The 17,691-nt window shown below is 38.5% G+C and overlaps 1 pseudogene; it reads left to right on the forward strand.

Moving 5' to 3' along the window:
- The first annotated feature begins 334 nt into the window (after positions 1 to 334).
- On the forward strand, positions 335 to 508 carry LOC112208540 (U2 spliceosomal RNA; annotated as a pseudogene).
- The last annotated feature ends 17,183 nt before the right edge of the window (positions 509 to 17,691 follow it).

The raw sequence follows: 17,691 nt of genomic DNA on the forward strand, positions 1-17,691 counted from the left end.
GGAAAATAAATACCAAAAAGGAAATAATTAAAGCTTATAAGAAAATAATACTGAACTATGCCAAATAATAACAAAGAAAATATAATAAAAAATATAAAAACAAAAAGAAACACCAGATGGATTTCCCATTCTTGAAATGAACCACTATTAACAGTTGTGTGATTTTCTTTGTTTCTAATCTTCAAAACAAACATATACACCCATACAATTACACATATACATATAATGAACAGTGCATTTTTTCCCTTCAATTTCAGTTTAACATATGAATCTACTATCTCTCTATCTATCTATCTATGTATCAATCATCATTTATCTATTTATCTAACATCACATCACTTCTCAACCTTTTGGCTAAGAACAAGTGTAGTATCTGTTCTTATCAGTTTAATATCTATCTACCTACCTACCTACTTATCATCAGATATAAAAGTGGAGAAGGTAATGGCTTACTTGGTGCCATTATAGGAACAACAGATGTCTTGGACTGCTTCTTTGATTAGGCCTAATATATTGACAATGTTGCTTCTTTGTTTAGGTTAAGGCATTAAAAATTTATTCATAAAATAAATCAATCTATTCATAAATAGAAATAGTCTTTTTAGAAGGCATCACTTTAATGCATTATAAGTCACCCTGTCCTCACCTAGAATGATCTTTTTATATTAGTCAGCCGGCACGACCCTGTCAACATACTTCTGAGCATGTGACACAGACATTGGACACGAATATTATGGGACTAGAACAACTTAGGAAGTGTGTGAGCTATAAAGCCTTTATTTTTTTTCTTTCACCTCCCCTTCCTATTTCCCTAGAAAGATTTACCATTTCTTCCTTTTTGTCTCCACATATGTTTCTTTGATGGCACATATGTCGTCTTATATTTATTTGAGTGGCAGAAGTAAGTTTCCTACGTAAGAGGCGGTATAGAAAACACCGAATTTCTTAATTTTCAAAATCAATCTAGATCAACCCTTGCTTGAGAGAGTATAGAACTAAATCAGTCTCCTTTCCCCTTTCTGCTTCTCCCTGTCCCTGTGATAACAGAAGCACCTACTGCTTACCTGAGAAAGGTGGAAGGACGTCTATCATGCCAGCCACTCATTGATGTGCCCATTTCCTGAACCCTTTTGGGCTTCTCCAGGGCATATGGCGATTTCCAAGCAGGCAACTCCATTTTCTTAGTGTCTACTATGAACCTAGAACTCTTTCACCAGTGGGTTATGGTCTCATCATTTCCCACCAAAGCTTTTCCTCCTCTGGTGAGAAAGACATTGGGTATTATTCACAGAAACCCCCAAACCTAAAACCATTGTTCTTTGCCATGGTCTTCAGGTATCTTTCCTCTTTTAAAACTCCAGCTTCGGTTTTTCTCAATGGTTCTAGACTCCTAAAGAAAAATGTGGGTTAAAAAAGATGAACAATTGCCCTGCAACTTCTGCTTTTGTCCCAGATACCAAGTTTTTGACAATTTTCCAAGGTTATGAAAGTAGCAATATGAAGAAAATTATTTCAACTTAATTTCCAGTTGAGATGTGAGAAAACAGCAAGAAGTTAGCATCACAATAAATAATCTAGCACATTTGTTTACATGTCTATGCCACTCTACAGCACTGCAACCCCACTAGCTCTGGGTCCCTCAAATGAACATAGAGCTTAGCAAATAGCAATGTGTCCCTACAAATGTTCGTTGAATAAATAAACACATTCATTATTATTTACAGCTTAAAACCACAATAAAACACATTTTGAAATTTCCTTGTCTCTCAGTGACCTACAGTTTGAGGATGAAAGCCCTACATCTGGCCAAGTCAGTTTTTCCCACTTTCTAGTGAAAGTGGAGAGTAAACCAAACCTTTGTACATCAATATTTTCACTGTGTAGGTTCTGGGAAGAATAATAATTTGAGAGCCTGAAACAGTACGGAATATCTGGGTAGCTGATTATTTTCCTTGAGAAAGACCTTATAGGCAGGCATAATTTATATCAACTTTATGAAAGCTTCTCACATTGAAGAATTAGTTGATGTGAGCTATGGCTGAGACCTCAAGGAGAGCTGAGACATCGTGGTGGGCTGGTGAGGAGGAAGCAGCGGCATCTGGGGTGGGAGGAATTTTCAGTGCTTTGTGCTGACCCCTTGCATAGGGAAGGCAATGGGTAGTTAGCAACCAAATAGGTGTTGAAATGTCTGAGAAAACTCAGGGTGGCTCTGGGCTTACCTCAGTTGGTTTCCTAGGTAAGCTGATCCTGGGGGTGGGGACTGGGGCAGGAATTTCTAGTGGTGACAAGGATCTTCTGAGTTATTTTGAATGTTGCAGGAAGGTGATTTTACAGATAGGGCATTTATCAAGTAAATTTTAATTCAGTATTCAAACTACTAATGTTATAAAGTTCAAAACCTAGATTTTAAAAGCCTTTAAGTCTGCATGTAATTTCTTAACTTCTTTAAATAGATAATTAATTTGAGTGGTATGTTTCCTTTTCGTTTTAGAATTTCAGTGGGAGCCTTAAAATGGGGGAATGATAGAAAAGTGCTGGAGTCGTCTATATAGGAGTTAATAGAAAATATCAAAACTGGCCCTGGGACCCTCATCCCCACTTCTTCATCAGTCCATGTAAAAGAGGAAAATAAAGGCCGGGCGCAGTGGCTCACACCTGTAATCCCAGCACTTTGGGAGGCCGAGGAGGGCGTATCACAAGGTCAGGAGATGAAGACCATCCTGGCTAACACGGTGAAACTCCGTCTCTACAAAAAAAAAAAAAAAAAAAAAAAAAAAAATTAGCCGGGCGTGGTGGCAGGTGCCTGTGGTCCCAGCTACTCGGGAGGCTGAGGCAGGAGAACGGCGTGAATCCGGGAGGTGGAGCTTGCAGTGAGCCGAGATTGTGCCACTGCACTCCAGCCTGGGCGACAGAGCGAGACTCTGAAAAAAAAAAAAAAAAAAGAGGAAAATAAAGTATGGGAAGACAGAATGAAGGGAATTAATAGTGGTACAGAGCCCTTAGAATTTTTTCCTTCCTCTACTTGCCCTATCTAACTGAAAAGGGCTCAAAGAATTCAGTCGTAGAGACTGAAGATGCCTGTAAGTGGGTGGGGCATTGACATCTTACCCTCTGGCTGAAAGTTTGCTGAGATGCAGATAGAGCCCACTGCATGGTGAGAGAGCGCTCTCGGGAGAACCAGACATATGTACCTAGTGGGTTGGAAGAATTCTGAAGCATGGAGGTGAGTTGTAGGGACCCATGATGCCGGAGCAAGGAGAGATGACAGAAGTCGGAAAAAGCCTATACTTCCACAGTTTGACAAGGCAGGAATGCATGCAATTCCCTATGCAAAAGGAATGTTTAAGGCACACACTTGGCTGAAGCTAAGTTGAAAGACTTTCTGCACAAGAAGTCGGTCTGCACAGCAGTGCCAGAATCCTGTGCTTAAGCTGAGGTTGAAACTAATTTACTTCACCACTTAATTTTATTTAGGTACTCTTTTTATTGACTGTATTCTACAATTCCCCCTAAAATAACTATACAATTCTCTAGTCATCTTCCTAACAAGAATCACAAAGGAGACTGTAGTATAGTTTCAAATACCCTTCAGTTTGAAGCAGAATCTTAATCCTGCAGCAATTAGAGAGGGATTAACCCACACAGGGAGGAACTGAGAAGAACTAGGTCATGTATCCTGGTGAACCTCAGGGAGGAAGGCTGGGATTCAGGGGAGTAGAAGAGTATATCTGAGGCTCTGGGATAAAGTGATACAAGAAATTTCTGGTTGGGCGTGGTGGCTGACGCCTGTAATCCCAGCACTTTGGGAGGCCAAGGCGGGTCGATCATGAGGTCAAGAGATTAAGACCATCCTCGCCAACATGGTGAAACCCTGTCTGTACTAAAAATACAAAAATTAGCTGAGCATGGTGGTGCGTGCCTGTAGTCCCAGCTACTCGTGAGGCTGAGGCAGGAGAATCGCTTGAACCCAGGAGGTGGAGGTTGTAGTGAGCTGAGATCATGCCACTGCACTCCAGCCTGGTGACAGAGCAAGATGCCATCTCAAAAAAATAAAAAATCATAAAGAAATTTCTTACATAGGAAGGTTGTGGTCTTCAAGCCTTATCTTTCTCCTCTTCCTCCTCCTCCTCCTCCTCCTCCTGCTTCTTCTTCTTCTCCTCTTCCTCTTCCTCCTTCTCCTCCTCCTCCTCTTCCTCCCCCTTTTTTTGTTGCCCAGCCTGATTCTGATTCCAACATTTTACTCTTAAAATAATCTTGTCTAATTGAAGATTTTTTTTGGAGAGATTGGTATAACAATGACTTTATTAGCTTTTCTTTGTCAGCAGATTTACGTTGCTTCTAAAGAGCTGTATCAACTATTCCTTAGTTTAATGATGAAAATATGATTGCTGGAATAAGTCAACACCTCCGTGGGTGTAACCTGAACATAATCAAAACATTGCTGGGTTCTGACTGAATGAAAGCAAGGTGTGGTCCAATTGCTCTGAATATCATATCAGTGTTGAAAATCCCAGGTGTGGCCTGATATGACAACTCGTGACATAAAATGATTTTACCTAATAGCACATAAATTTTAAAGATCTGATAATAGTCACCTCAACAGGAAAAAGCTAAAAATATGTGTGTGTATGTATGTGTATTAGATATATATTAGATAAAAATATGCGTGTGTATGTATGTGTATTAGATAACTTATGCAAACCACAGCTATATGAATAAAATATGGATAGTTTCAAATCAATAGAGTGTTCTGCGGTCTTATGTAGAATTTGGGAGTAGGGAAAGGGAACGTTGTTCAAAGTCTATCATGACCCTATGCAAGGGTCCTTTAAAGTAGACCTGTTTGTAAGACACTAAGCATGTTTACACTCAGGGGCTCTGGGTTGTCAAAAGGTTGGTAGAAATAAGGTTGAGGAATAAGGTTACTTACTGTTGATAGATACACAGGAACACTTTATAGACTTAAGGAAACAAGACCAGTTCCACACTCTATAAAATGGCTAGGCTTGGTCTTTTCACATATTGCCAAGCAAAGCTTGGATTGCGTTAGTGTCTGGCTACAGCTGGACCATGCCACGGAATTCCTCTGTGATGGCAGCCAACCACAACTGGGAAAAGAGAGGAACTATTAGACATAAAAAAAGAACTGGAACTAGCACATAGAATTAGTGAGAGAGCAAGTGACATAGCAGATAGAGTTATAAAAGCAATAGAATTATGTGACTCTAGTTTGAATTCAGTTTCCTTTATCACTGTAAGAGGATTGGTGCCCTTTCCCAAGATAAAAGAGGCAAGTGAAAAGTTACTCAACTGGAGACAATAACTAGGATTTTGTACACTTGAAAGGCTTTTAAGATTTTCTTGGATACATATTTATGGCAGAAAATATTTGTTTTGCTCAAAGTTTTCTAAGCTTTTGCAAACCTGAAGTCATTGTATTAATCAAGAATGTTCAACTACAAAATATGGAGCACATGGTTTGTCCTAGATTAAAAACCTAAAGCTACATATGCCACACATAAGAAGAAGGCTGGCAGTAACAGTCCAGGGCAGTGGGTTTAGCAATGACTCCAGGGACCCACGCTCCTCCCATGTTTCTATGCCTCATTCTTAGTGTCTTGGCATTTATGCTTATGTATGCTGCTCTGTGGGCACTGGAAGTTGCCACATCTCTAGGCTTTGTGACTGCATTCCAGACAGAACAGGTTGCTTCAGCAGATTTCTGCTTATATCCCAGACCTATGTTATATGCCCACACCTAGCTGAAAAGGGAACTAAATAAACCTGTTTCCCGCTTTTAAGTCCTTGAGAACAGTCAGGAAAGGAGAAGCGTATTGAAAGTGCAAATTGAGGCTGGGAGCGGTGGCTCAGCCTGTAATCCCAGCACTTTGGGAGGCCGAGGCAGGCGGATCATGAGGTCAGGAGATCGAGACCATCCTGGCTAACACGATGAAACCCCGTCTCTACTAAAAACAGATACAAAAATTAGCTGGGCGTGGTGGCAGGCGTCTGTAGTCCCAGCTACTCCAGAGGCTGAAGCAGGAGAATGGCGTGAACCTGGGAGGCGGAGCTTGCAGTGAGCCGAGATAGTGCCATTGCATGCCAGCCTGGGCGACAGAGCGAGACTCCATCTCAAAAAAAAAAAAAAGAAAAAAAGAAAAAAAAAAAGAAAGTGCAAGTTACATTACCCAGCCTGTAGTGTTGGCCCCCAGCCATTCCAAGGATGAATATTATATAAGCAATTATTAGATCACACAATATATACTGAATTATTAACATTTCTCATCTCCTAAATATAGTAATATGAGAGCTGGTGGTTTTAAATCTTTCTTGCTTTTAGTCTAATTTATCTTAGCTTCAGCCCAGTTTCCCCTATACCTGGGTCTGTGGCTCTGTAAAGAAATGGCAAGCTGAGTTATACTCAGGCAGAGCAATTAAATTCTATTGTGCATGCCAGCTCCAGTCACTGGAAAGGGCTGGCCAGGCTGCCACGTAGAAATGAATTCTGAAGTTGCCTAGAGGCCTGGCAGGAAAGCGGGGCTTGATGTTTGCCATGAGAGAAAATGGAGACAATGTTTTCCTGTCGGCTGAGTGTGTGTTCTCCTTTTTCATACAAAATTCAGTTATATTGTAGACATTTCCCTGGAAAGTGTACTAGTTTTCCTCTTTCCTCCTGTAATTCTTTTAACACCAATATTTTTGAAGAAAGGGAAATGGATGCTTTTGCTTAGTAAACTGAGTTCAATTGGGAAGCCCTTATGTTGTAGAAAGGAAGGCCAGGTTGACAGTCAGCTACACTTGTTTCTTTGAGTTTAAGAAATTTACCTGGAGGTATCACCATAAATTCTATCTTCTAAGTGATGTTCAAAGAAGTGATGGTAGCCACATTAATTTTGTTGCAGTTTGTGCTATGATTCTTATCACCAATTATCAGTTGGAGCAAAGCTTTATGCCCAAATTAACAACCTTAAATTTATCTACCCAAAGCTATTTTTGTTCAAAATGACTTATTCATATAAATGAAGTCATATGCCTTGTATTAGTCTGCTCGGCTGTCATAACAAGATACCACAGACTGTGTGGCTAAAACAACAGAGATTTATTTTCTCACAGTTCTGAAAGCTGGAAAGTCCAAGGTCAAGGTGCCAGCAAGATAGTTTTCATTCTGAGGCTGCTTCTCCTGGCTTGTAGGTAGCCGCCATCTTGCTGGGTGCTCACATGACCTCTTCTCTGTGTGTGGTGAAAGAGAGAAAAAGCTCTCCATTGTCTCTTGTTAGAAGTCTCTTCTTCCTATTGTATCAAGACCCCACTTTTATGACCCCATCTAACCTTAATTACCTCATTATAGGACCTATGTCCAAATACAGATTAGGACTTCAATATATAAATTTGGGGAAACATACATCAGTTCCTAACATCTCTATAAAATAAAATTATAGGGAAGTTATAATTCTAAAACAGAAGATATATTTTTTCATTTTAGATTCAATAAAATATCTTTTATTCTAACCTGTATCGTAAGTCATGATATCCTTTGTCCACAGAAAGTTCAAGGTCTTTAGAAAGATTTGTGAGGAAGCGTGAAAAGCAATCCAAATCCGCTTATTTTATCAGAGTCTTATTTTCAGCCAGAATTATTTAGCTTGAGAGGTCACCAAGAATAATAAATACCAGTAGTCCAAAGGTTAAGTTATTTTCTTCCACACAAACTTTAATCAGTTTTATGATTTTTAATTCTTGTTTTAATTAGAAATCAGAGAATATTGAAAATCCCCTCTAATGAGCTTTTATTTTATTTTTTTATTTTATGGGAGATGATTTAAGTAATAGGGCTTGCCAAATGAATATCAGTTTTTGATCAAGGAAATAGTTCTGAGCTATTCAAAAGAGTATTTAAAACTGAGGACGGAAACAAGCCTCAAATTGGTATATTTATTGTTGTGATTTAGATAAAATAATTGGACTAGAAGTTTAGAAAAAAACAACAAAAAAACGGTTTCACTTCTGATTGTCTCTCATCTCCTCGAATAAGTCCCAAGAGAAGAATGCCTCGTACAAAACTGACCAGTACTTTGGACTGGAAGGAAGAATATCTGGGTTTGACTATACCACCAATACTTGCCAGGTGTGTGACTTTGGACAGAAGATTTAACTCTTTTGAGCCTCAACTTCCTTATTCATAAGGTGGGACTATGAATTTCTGTCTAAAACATACGAGTATATATATATTTAGAATTGTGCCAGTCATATTACTGGTATGCAGTAAATTTGATGAGAAGTCCTTTGTGGATAGATATCTATAAAACTCATAGTTGTTTAACTCCAACACACTTTTAATTTTTGGTTAAATATATAGGCACGCAAAGAATATTTGCTGAGTCAATGAGACAATCTATTATAAACAAGTGACTTATCATGTCATTGCCTTTACTCCAATATTCAGAGTTTTCCCCAATGGATCGTCCAGCCTTGGTAGTTTATGACATTTTGATACAGAATAGAATTGAAATCTACAATTTTTAGGACTGGCGTCAAGGAGCAGCAAATAAAAATCTCATGTTAGTCAAGGCAAAGTTTGTGTGAATGAATAAGCCATTAACACTCCAGAAGTGTGAGCAACAGTTTTCTTTTAGGATTTCTTTTGTCAAAATTACAAAAGTAGTGCATATTTGTTGGAGTAAAATTTAAACAAATTAAATCCTCTATAGAATTCTAAAAAATAGAGGAAAGCCTGGCTTTCTTTCATTCTTATACTCCTTCTTATCCTACTTCCTAGGATTAAATGATGATAAAAGTTTGATACATATTTTTATCACAGCTCTTTCTCTCCGTGTCTCTCTCTCATATATTCATGCAAAGAAATTGACAGGTAGGGCTTTTCTTTTAATGAATTATATTGGACAGTAAGTAGATTTATAATTTATAAAGAAGGGAATACAGAGAGGCCTCCCAAAGAACAACTCTACATTGTTTAATTTGCTGTAGTGTGAAACCTGAAGGGTGTCTGGGACTGGGCCAGATGAATCAGTTTTTGCCCAGAATGGCTCTTCCTGGTTCACCGCAATTGTATCACACAAATGACCACCTTCTCCACATCTATCCTGGCTGGCTTGATATTAATCGGTCTAGTTGAGGTCTGCTCCTTTTTACTAAACCCAAATCTGACATTAAATATTGAAACTGTTCAATACATCAATAGGACAATCGGAGAGGTTTGGGTACTTCCTGGATTGGGCATTTGGCATAGTTACTAAAAGAGAGCTCACATATGGTTTCAGAAAGTGTAGCCTTGAATAGGATAAAATTCAGCTATGTTTCATTATTTTAACACATTTTTCTCTTTTGAACAAGTAGATATCCTGCCTTTGGGCATCTGGGCCTCAGCACCTTTGCTGCTAAGCTGAATCTGGAATTGAAGATCTGGGACATAGCTGTACACATACACTATTTCTCAAAAGATTGAAATGTATACATTCTTCATAATTATTGTTATAAACTGTAGCCATGTTCTAGAAGGTCTACCGTTTTGAGATTTGAAATCTTCCCCAAGGTTGGTTACACATGGAACTGTCACAAAAGGTCTAAACTCATCACTGTGGGCCCACATTTCTTATTTCCACCAAAATATCTGTAAGTTTCTGTAGAAGACGAAAGCAGGGCAATGCTTAGCAGGAGTAGGGAAAGGATAAATCCACGCCAGCTCCTGACACATCCATGTGACGCTGTGGAGAAGTCCTGACCCTCACTGGGCCATGGGCCTCCAGTTCCCCCCACCCCAGGTCATCAGGACAACTCTGCGCCATAGACAGAAATCCAAGAATTGTGTCTTAGTCTATTTGGGCTAATATAACAGAATACACAGGTTGGGGGGCTTACAAACAACAAATATTTATTTGTCACAGCTCTGTTGACTGGGAAGTCCAGGATCAAGGTGGCAGCAGATTCAGTGTCTGGTGAGGGCCTGCTTCCTTGTTCATAGGCACTTATCTTTTCCCTGTGTCCTCATATGGTAGAAGGAATAAAGGAGCTCTCTGGGGTCCCTTTTATAAAATCACTAATCCCATTCATGAGGGCTCCACCCTCATGACCTAACCACCTTTCAAAGGCCCCACCTCCTGTACCCATCCCCTTGGGGGTTAGGATTTCAACCTATGAATCTGGGGTCGGGAAGGAACAATTATTCAGTCCACAGCAGATTGCATGGTATCAAAGCACGTCAGTTTCTATAAAAAGAAACTAAATGACTGATGTATTCTTAGGAAGCTAAGTTTTGGTAAAAGAGGAGTAGCAAAAAGGAAAATAAGGGATAGAATAGATTCCATATGAGTAGAAACAATTTTGTATCCAATTTTGGTAAGAACAGGGCTGATATTCAGCCAATACGTACTGCAACTAGTTTACACGTATTTAAATACTTCTCTACTGGTAGGGCATTTTTTCCATGGCTCTGCCTGTGGTGCTCACATCTTTCTGGGCATGGAGAGGTGTTGGGGCAAACACAGCACCTAGTTGGTACCAGACAGAGAAAGGGAAGACACACTAAACACGTTTTCAAAAGTTTTGATGACTTTCTTCTTGAAAGGGGAAGATATTTCAGCACCTGAGCTGAGAGGATAGGGACAAGAGGACTCAGAGGAAGTGTAAGAGAAAATCCCAAAGACTGAGAGAAACGGGGACAGGACAAATCGCTCCTGTGCATATGAGGGCTCACCTAAGTGTCAGGAGGCAGGGTGGTAATTAAGCTTTGTGGATTAAAATGCTTCTGAAACATTCAGCCCAAGCTTACTCTGCAATATCTCTATTCCTTTCTACATTAGTTGCAGATATCCGCCACAGCCAAATCTGTTCTGAAACTTTGTAACCCATTAGCAATAATAGTTGAGTAGCTATTAACAATTCTCAACCAGCACTTATTTATTAGTAGTAGATATCAAGTCAAAAGCACCATTATCTGCTTCCTTGAAGGAAAAACGACATCAGAGACGAACTGCAGAGTACGTGTGGAGGTAACAGGCACAGTGCCTGGACAAGGCGGGCTGGCATTCAAGTTGCGCCATTTATGAGCATCTCAGAACTTTCTTTTCATTCAAAGCTAGTGTTATTGTCTTCTGCCTTCTACTTACTTCCTATTTCTGATCACTTCTCAGCATCAAGGCACTCTGAAATACATTCTCTTATCCATTCATATAACAAATACTTATTGACCTTCTTATCCATTCATATAACAAATACAAATGACAAGGAATAGGTGATGCTGAGGAGCTCACTCTAATTTGCAATTACTGATGGAAAAGACTAAGTAATGGGGATGGTTTGGTTATTAAGCAAACCTAGTGTTCAGTACTGACTCCAGTGTTTAGTATTTCTGATGTTTACTAGTCCTCAGGCAAATTAACTTCTCTGAGTCTCAAATATTTCATTTGCAAGATTGGAGCAATTTTACTTGATAAACCTTGTATGGTTACTGTAAGAGTAAATAACGTGTACAAAGGGCTGGAAGAGAGACTGATTCATAGTCATGACAACATAAATGTTTATTTTTTTTCTTCCTGTCTCCTAATCAATATAAGGGTCTACATCTGGACATGAAATGGCATAAGGGATGGACTCATCAAATTTAGTTAATAGTTTTGCTCACAGCGAAGTTCAAAGTCTTGAAATAATTTGTTTACCTCCTTTAAGATCTCAATTGCCCTGTCATTTGGACAAATTTCTGTGGAGGTGGGTGGGATGGGGGTTGGGCTGGCAAACTTGAGAGTGAAGAAGCAAAGGAAAACCAATAGACCAGGCATTTTGCCAGAGAGAGAGGGAGAGAGTCTTCTAGAATTTGCCTTTCTTCCTTGATGTTACTTAATCATTGTAGCTTTACTGGAGTTCTCCAGTGGGCATTTATTATTGATATTAGGGCTGTTCTTTTTACTTTGCAGTTCCCGGTGACACAGAACAGCTGAAAATCTGATCACAACATGCTGTTTTGAGTTCACTTAATGTTCCCTATCTCCTAGGCTCCATAAATAAAGAATCAGTGTTTGGAGAGTGATTTCAGAGTCTCGTCCATCTTCAGTGTCTTTAAGGATGGAAAACCTGAATTGCAGGGTTGGCAACATTCCGCAGTCTCCCGCCTGAAAGCCAAAAAGAGTGAAGAGATTCTCCCTAAATCTCAGGCCTCTCTCTGGCTGGGTGTTGGGCACAGATTTTAATCACTGGGTGTCGTCGACCCTTGAGTGCCATAACCTCTGTGCGGATGAAGACATCACTTTTGGAGGGGTAACAGCACGTATCTGCTCACAGTCTTAGGTCTATTTTTTGGTGATTCCTGTATTTGAGAAGCTCCTGCTATGTCAGAATCATAATAATTTTTCAAGGACATTTTATGTTTTCTAAGGTTTGAGTCCTCATCAACCAGGATTAGAAGAGACACGTCAACTTTCACTCCCTTGCTGTTTTCCAACACATTTAAGATAATGCTTTAGAAAGAGTTTTCACAAACGGTAAACATCTGTATATAATGGGGTCGACATTATTCCTGACTTTTCAACAATAGCCTAGTCAAAATCCTTTATCATCCTATGTTGTTCAAATTACTAGCACCAATTTCTTCTTTCACTCCTCCATGTTTTTCCTTTTTGGGTTTCCATTGATTTGATGACTTTTCTTAGCTTTTTGTTAGTTGCTTGCTCCAGTCTTTTTAACCTCTTCTAGAGACTGCTCTAGAATTTATCCAGAAAACCCTCTTTGCTCTTCTTTAGTATAAACACCACTCTTATCTTCAGCTTTTACAATTACAACAGAATAGCTGGACATCACTACAGAATTTTTTTTTTTTTTGGTAGATTTTCTCATCTGGAGTCCTATTTGAAAACGTACTTTTTGTATGGTCCCTACTTTAGATCCATTGCTTAAGAAGTTTTGGATAAGTGATTTCCAAGATGATTGTAACATTTAGAGAGAGTTGGCCACAAGTGTGCCGTGCTTTTATTTCTTAATTTAACAATTATTTATGAAGACTTTACAATGTGTTATCAAGCCCTGTCTGAATCCAGTTTTTTTCAGTGAAATTGCCAACTACATGTTTGGTCCAAATTAGAGACCTCTGATGTGATCTCTCAGGTTGCCAGCTGAAGGCATGTGTACAGGCTTTCTCTGCCGCCATGCTCTGTGCCTTGGCAACTGCTCTCATCAGGCAAATGCCAGGACTTTATGTTCTGCCTTTTATACTTTTACCATCCACTCTGTAGCTGTACTTCATCATTATTGGAGTAGGAATTATATACATGTGCACATTTTTCCTGAAACATGGTCACTAGGTTGCAAAGAATAAAAACCCATTCAAATAAATAAAGCAAAAATTGATGAATCAATGGGAACCTTCTGAAGCTAGGCATCACAGGGCCTGTAACCAGGAACTGGAGGACTGGGGCCAGTCCCACCCCTCAGTGTTTCTCTGCTGATCTTCTTGTCTCTCCTTCAGCTGCAATTCACATTGTCTTGACTTTGGCAAATGTTGGGCCCAGGTGTGATTGTCTTAAACCCTACCCAGCTACTCAGTTTTACCAATTTTAAGTTTTCAATAGAGACTGACTAGTTTTCCTTTTTTCCAAATATAACTTTCAGAAAGAGAAGTTTGTTTTGTTTGTATCTCTATACCTAATTCCATTAGCGGAAACTGGGGGTACTGGGCTCATGGGGTCTGTTGATTTCTTAATAGAGGCTGTTGGAACAAGTTTTCTGAGAAGGAGTTAAGAAAGCTGGAAGGACAAGATTGCTGCCTCTAGTACAATTCTATACACACGCACACACCCCACATATGTACATATATATTATCTGTTCATAAAAAAGATATGCAGATTACAAAATGGAGGTTGAGAAGCCAGCATAATACAGAAGAAAAAGCCTTGGAGTGGGAGGAAAGAGTCATGAACGCTTGAACTAGCTTTGTGAGTAATTGCTGGAGTCACTTTCCCATTTCTGAATTTCATTGTCCTAATTAATAAGTGAGGAATGTACTAGTAGTTGGTTATGCACCTTAACACCATTTTAAATAAACAATTTTTAAAAAATGAATGGCCCTTATACTACATTTCTTCTTTTTTCCTATATTAGTGGTTCTCAGACTTTTTGGTCTCAGGGACTCATATCCTTAAAAAAACAAATAAAAGATTGAGGAAATCCAAGAGCTTTTATTTATATGGGTCATGTTTATTAATGTTGACTGTATTAAAAATTAACACTAACGTTTAGAAAAAAGTGTTTATTAATTAATTTGAAAATCACAATAATATGCTAATTGTGTTTTAACGTAAGTAACATTTTTATGAAAAGTAACTTATCTCCCAAACAAAACACAGTCTCTTCAATGTCTGCATTGAAAGGAAAACAGATGGATTTTCGTAACTATTTCTGCGTTCAATCTTTTACAGCTTGTTGTTTTCACTGAAGTGCTTGAAGAAAATTGACCTTATGCAGAATTGTAGTTGGAAAAGGCAGAGATATTTTGTGGCCTTTTTAGATAATTGTGGTTCTTTTTCTTTGGTAGCACACCACAACTCTATTAAAGGTAGTTTCTTAAAGGTTAGTGGCAATATAGGATCTGAAACCATATCTATTAACTTTTTACTATGAAAAGTTTATTAATCTATTTCGTACTCTTTTACCCATGCACATTTCTTGAATGTCATCCGTTGGTCATTTGGAAGATGCTGACTTACCTACTAATTTAGATCTTCCAAATACCGACAATTTTCACTATACAACGTTGAGAAATCATGCTTGTTAATACAGTTAATACAACCACACATGTCATCAGAAAAGTCTAAGTATTGGAAAGAAGTTAAGCTCCCATGACAGTTAGAAATTTCCCGAATTCTAATTTTGACTTGAAAGTTCCAATTTTAACACTGGCCACAGCTATTGTCAGTTGTTTTCCTTAAAGCGTTAGGCTCACTTTGTTCATTTTAGAGAATGTATCAGTCAAATATTCAAGTGTGAATAATCACAGTGTGTCTGTCAGTTGTTCTTTCACGTAAAAGTGTCATTTCATTAAAAAGCAGCTCATCAACTTACAACTTCACTGTACAACCATTGTACTTTGATTCGTAGTAGAAGTGTTTTATGCATTGTTTCACCAAGAACAGGCTTTTGACGAGTTCATCTACAGAGGCATTACGAGAAAGGCTGTGTGGGAGGTGAATATTTTGTGATTTGCATGTCTGAAGTTAATTTTATTCTATCTTCTTATTTGATTGATAGTTTTGCTAGTTACAGAATTCTGTTAGAAATCATTTTCCCTTAGTGTGTTGTTCCACCCAGCCTGCTAGTTTCCAGAATTGCTATTGAGAAACCCATGGCTCCTCTGATTTCTTATTGTTCATACATAACACTTTTATTTTTCCTCCACGAAAGTTCTTAGCATCTTTGTCCCCAGTGCTCTAAAATTTCAGAATGGTGTTCCTCATTCAGGGTCTAGTTATACTTTTTGTGTTGGACATTCAGTGGGCACTTTCAATCTAAAAACTCTGGCCCTTCTATTTCTAGAAAATTTAAGTCATTATTTGGTTGATGATTTCTTCCCTCCTGTTCTTTGTTTCCCTTTCTTTCTAGTACTAATATTTAGGTATCAGACCACTGCAAACAAGTCTTCTAATTTTGTTATCTTTTCCATCTCTTTAAAGACGCACTTTTTATATGGGTTTCCTCAACTTTACGTTATACTGATCAAAAAAATTCTGATATCACATTTTTAATTACTAGTGTTTTATTTGAATTCTCTTTTATTTTTTAAAACAACATTCTAGCCTTGTTTCATGGATATAATAGCCACTGTTACTACTCTTAATAATAGTTTCTTTCATTTTTTTTCTGCCTTCATAGTCCTTGCTTCCTCCAAGGACTTTTTTCTATTTATTTGACTTGGTCTCTACCTTCCTCCAATGACCTTTTTCTATTTGTTTTACTTGGTCTCTATATTAAAGATATAGAATTTCCTCGTGTCTAATAACCCTCAGTTTTCTGCTCATGATTTAGAATAGAAATGTAAAATGTAATCGAAACCTCTGGGCACATGAATAGGGTTTGCAGACTTTGGTCTCCTTGGCAGGGTGATCAGGGTGAGTTGTTAGAGTTCTTTGATGTTAATGTCTTTGGGCTTTTCCTTGGAGCAGACTCTTCCAATCTTTTGTATTGAAAATACAGGTCTGCCTACCAGAGTTTTGGAAATAAAAAACAGGAAAGGGGTAGGTTGGTCAGCATTCCATAGTCACTTGGCCACATCATCTCACTGTTCTTAAAAGACTGTCTAGGTTTTCAGATGAGTCTGGAGTCCTTTTGTGCTGATACCCTCTATTTAGAGTCTCCGGAATTGAACCTTCCAGAAATCTTTTGAGAAGTCTCCAGCATTTTGCCAGAGTGGAGGATGGGCAGTTGTCTATGGGCATAGAGTGGGGAGGGGTTCCAGGGATCTATTTTTTTTTCTCAAATAATGTTAAACCAATTATCATCGTTCTCTTCATCTAAATTATGCTTTGCTCCCAGTTCCAGAGATATCTGGTGCTGTCACTTCCTGTACCTTTTGATGATTCTGCAGTGCAAATGTGGTTGTTTCTCAATTTTCTATAGTACCAGCTTAAGCTTGGACTGATTAATTATTTAATTAAGTCTGCTGAATTATTCAATACTCATCTTTCAGTCTTCCAAAAATTTGTTGCTGTTAAATCTTCTCTTTTTATTTACATCCTTATAAGTTTATGTCTTCCAAAAAATATTTACTTATCTAGTGGGTGTTTTCAGGTACTGCCAAATTAGATGCATGTATCCAATTGGCTATCTTTTCCTGGTTTTGACCTCTCTTACATTTAAAAGGAGAACTAAAATGACTTAGGCACCTAAGTGTTGGACATTTCAGGTCACCAGCAAGAGCAGGACAAAAACTTGAAACTTTGGCGATCTTTAACCATGGAATTCAGGATGATGGTTCTCTACCAAGTGGGCTTTATACTCTTCTCAAACAATTATTTAACTCTACTTCTGTGACCTTCTTTAGCTAGATCCTTATTTCTCTAGAAAATCATTTCATTTCTCTTTGGTTCATTTGTGCTCAATTCTTCTCAGTAACAGTTTTAATCTTCCACTACTCTCTTCTAGCCCAATCCCATGTCTCATTCGTTCTCAGAAAATTATGCAAACTCTTACTTAATTTGGAATCTGTTCATGTACCTCTAGTTCTCACCTGGATATCTAGACAGATCTGCAGCTTGTAGCTGGCCTCACATGAACTTCCTTATTTCCAGTCTCAGAGGAAATAAAAAGCTTCTTCCTCATAGAGACTGATCTTACCACCAGAAGTCTGAACCCCATCTCCTCAGATTTCTCCTGAAAATTACTGCATTATTATTTCCACTTTATTCCTATTTCCACTTTTCTACCTCAAAAACTCCCATGTCTCACTTTTGATGACCCAGCTCATGCTTCATGTCCTTTCTGAAGCTTCGTTGACCGCGTACACTCAGAGGTGGTTGCTTCATACATGGCACCACCGTTTGACCTCATTGCCCCCATACTTGAATGTGAGCTCAGTGAAGAAAAAGATCGTTATTGCTCACTTCTGTACTGCTAATGCCTAACATGTTTCTTAAAACATAGTAGGCACGCACATTTTTCTCTCAATCAACAAATGAATGCTTTAACTCTGGTGCT

Source organism: Pan troglodytes, chromosome 13, assembly GCF_028858775.2.
Source record: "Pan troglodytes isolate AG18354 chromosome 13, NHGRI_mPanTro3-v2.0_pri, whole genome shotgun sequence".
NCBI lineage: Eukaryota > Metazoa > Chordata > Mammalia > Primates > Hominidae > Pan > Pan troglodytes.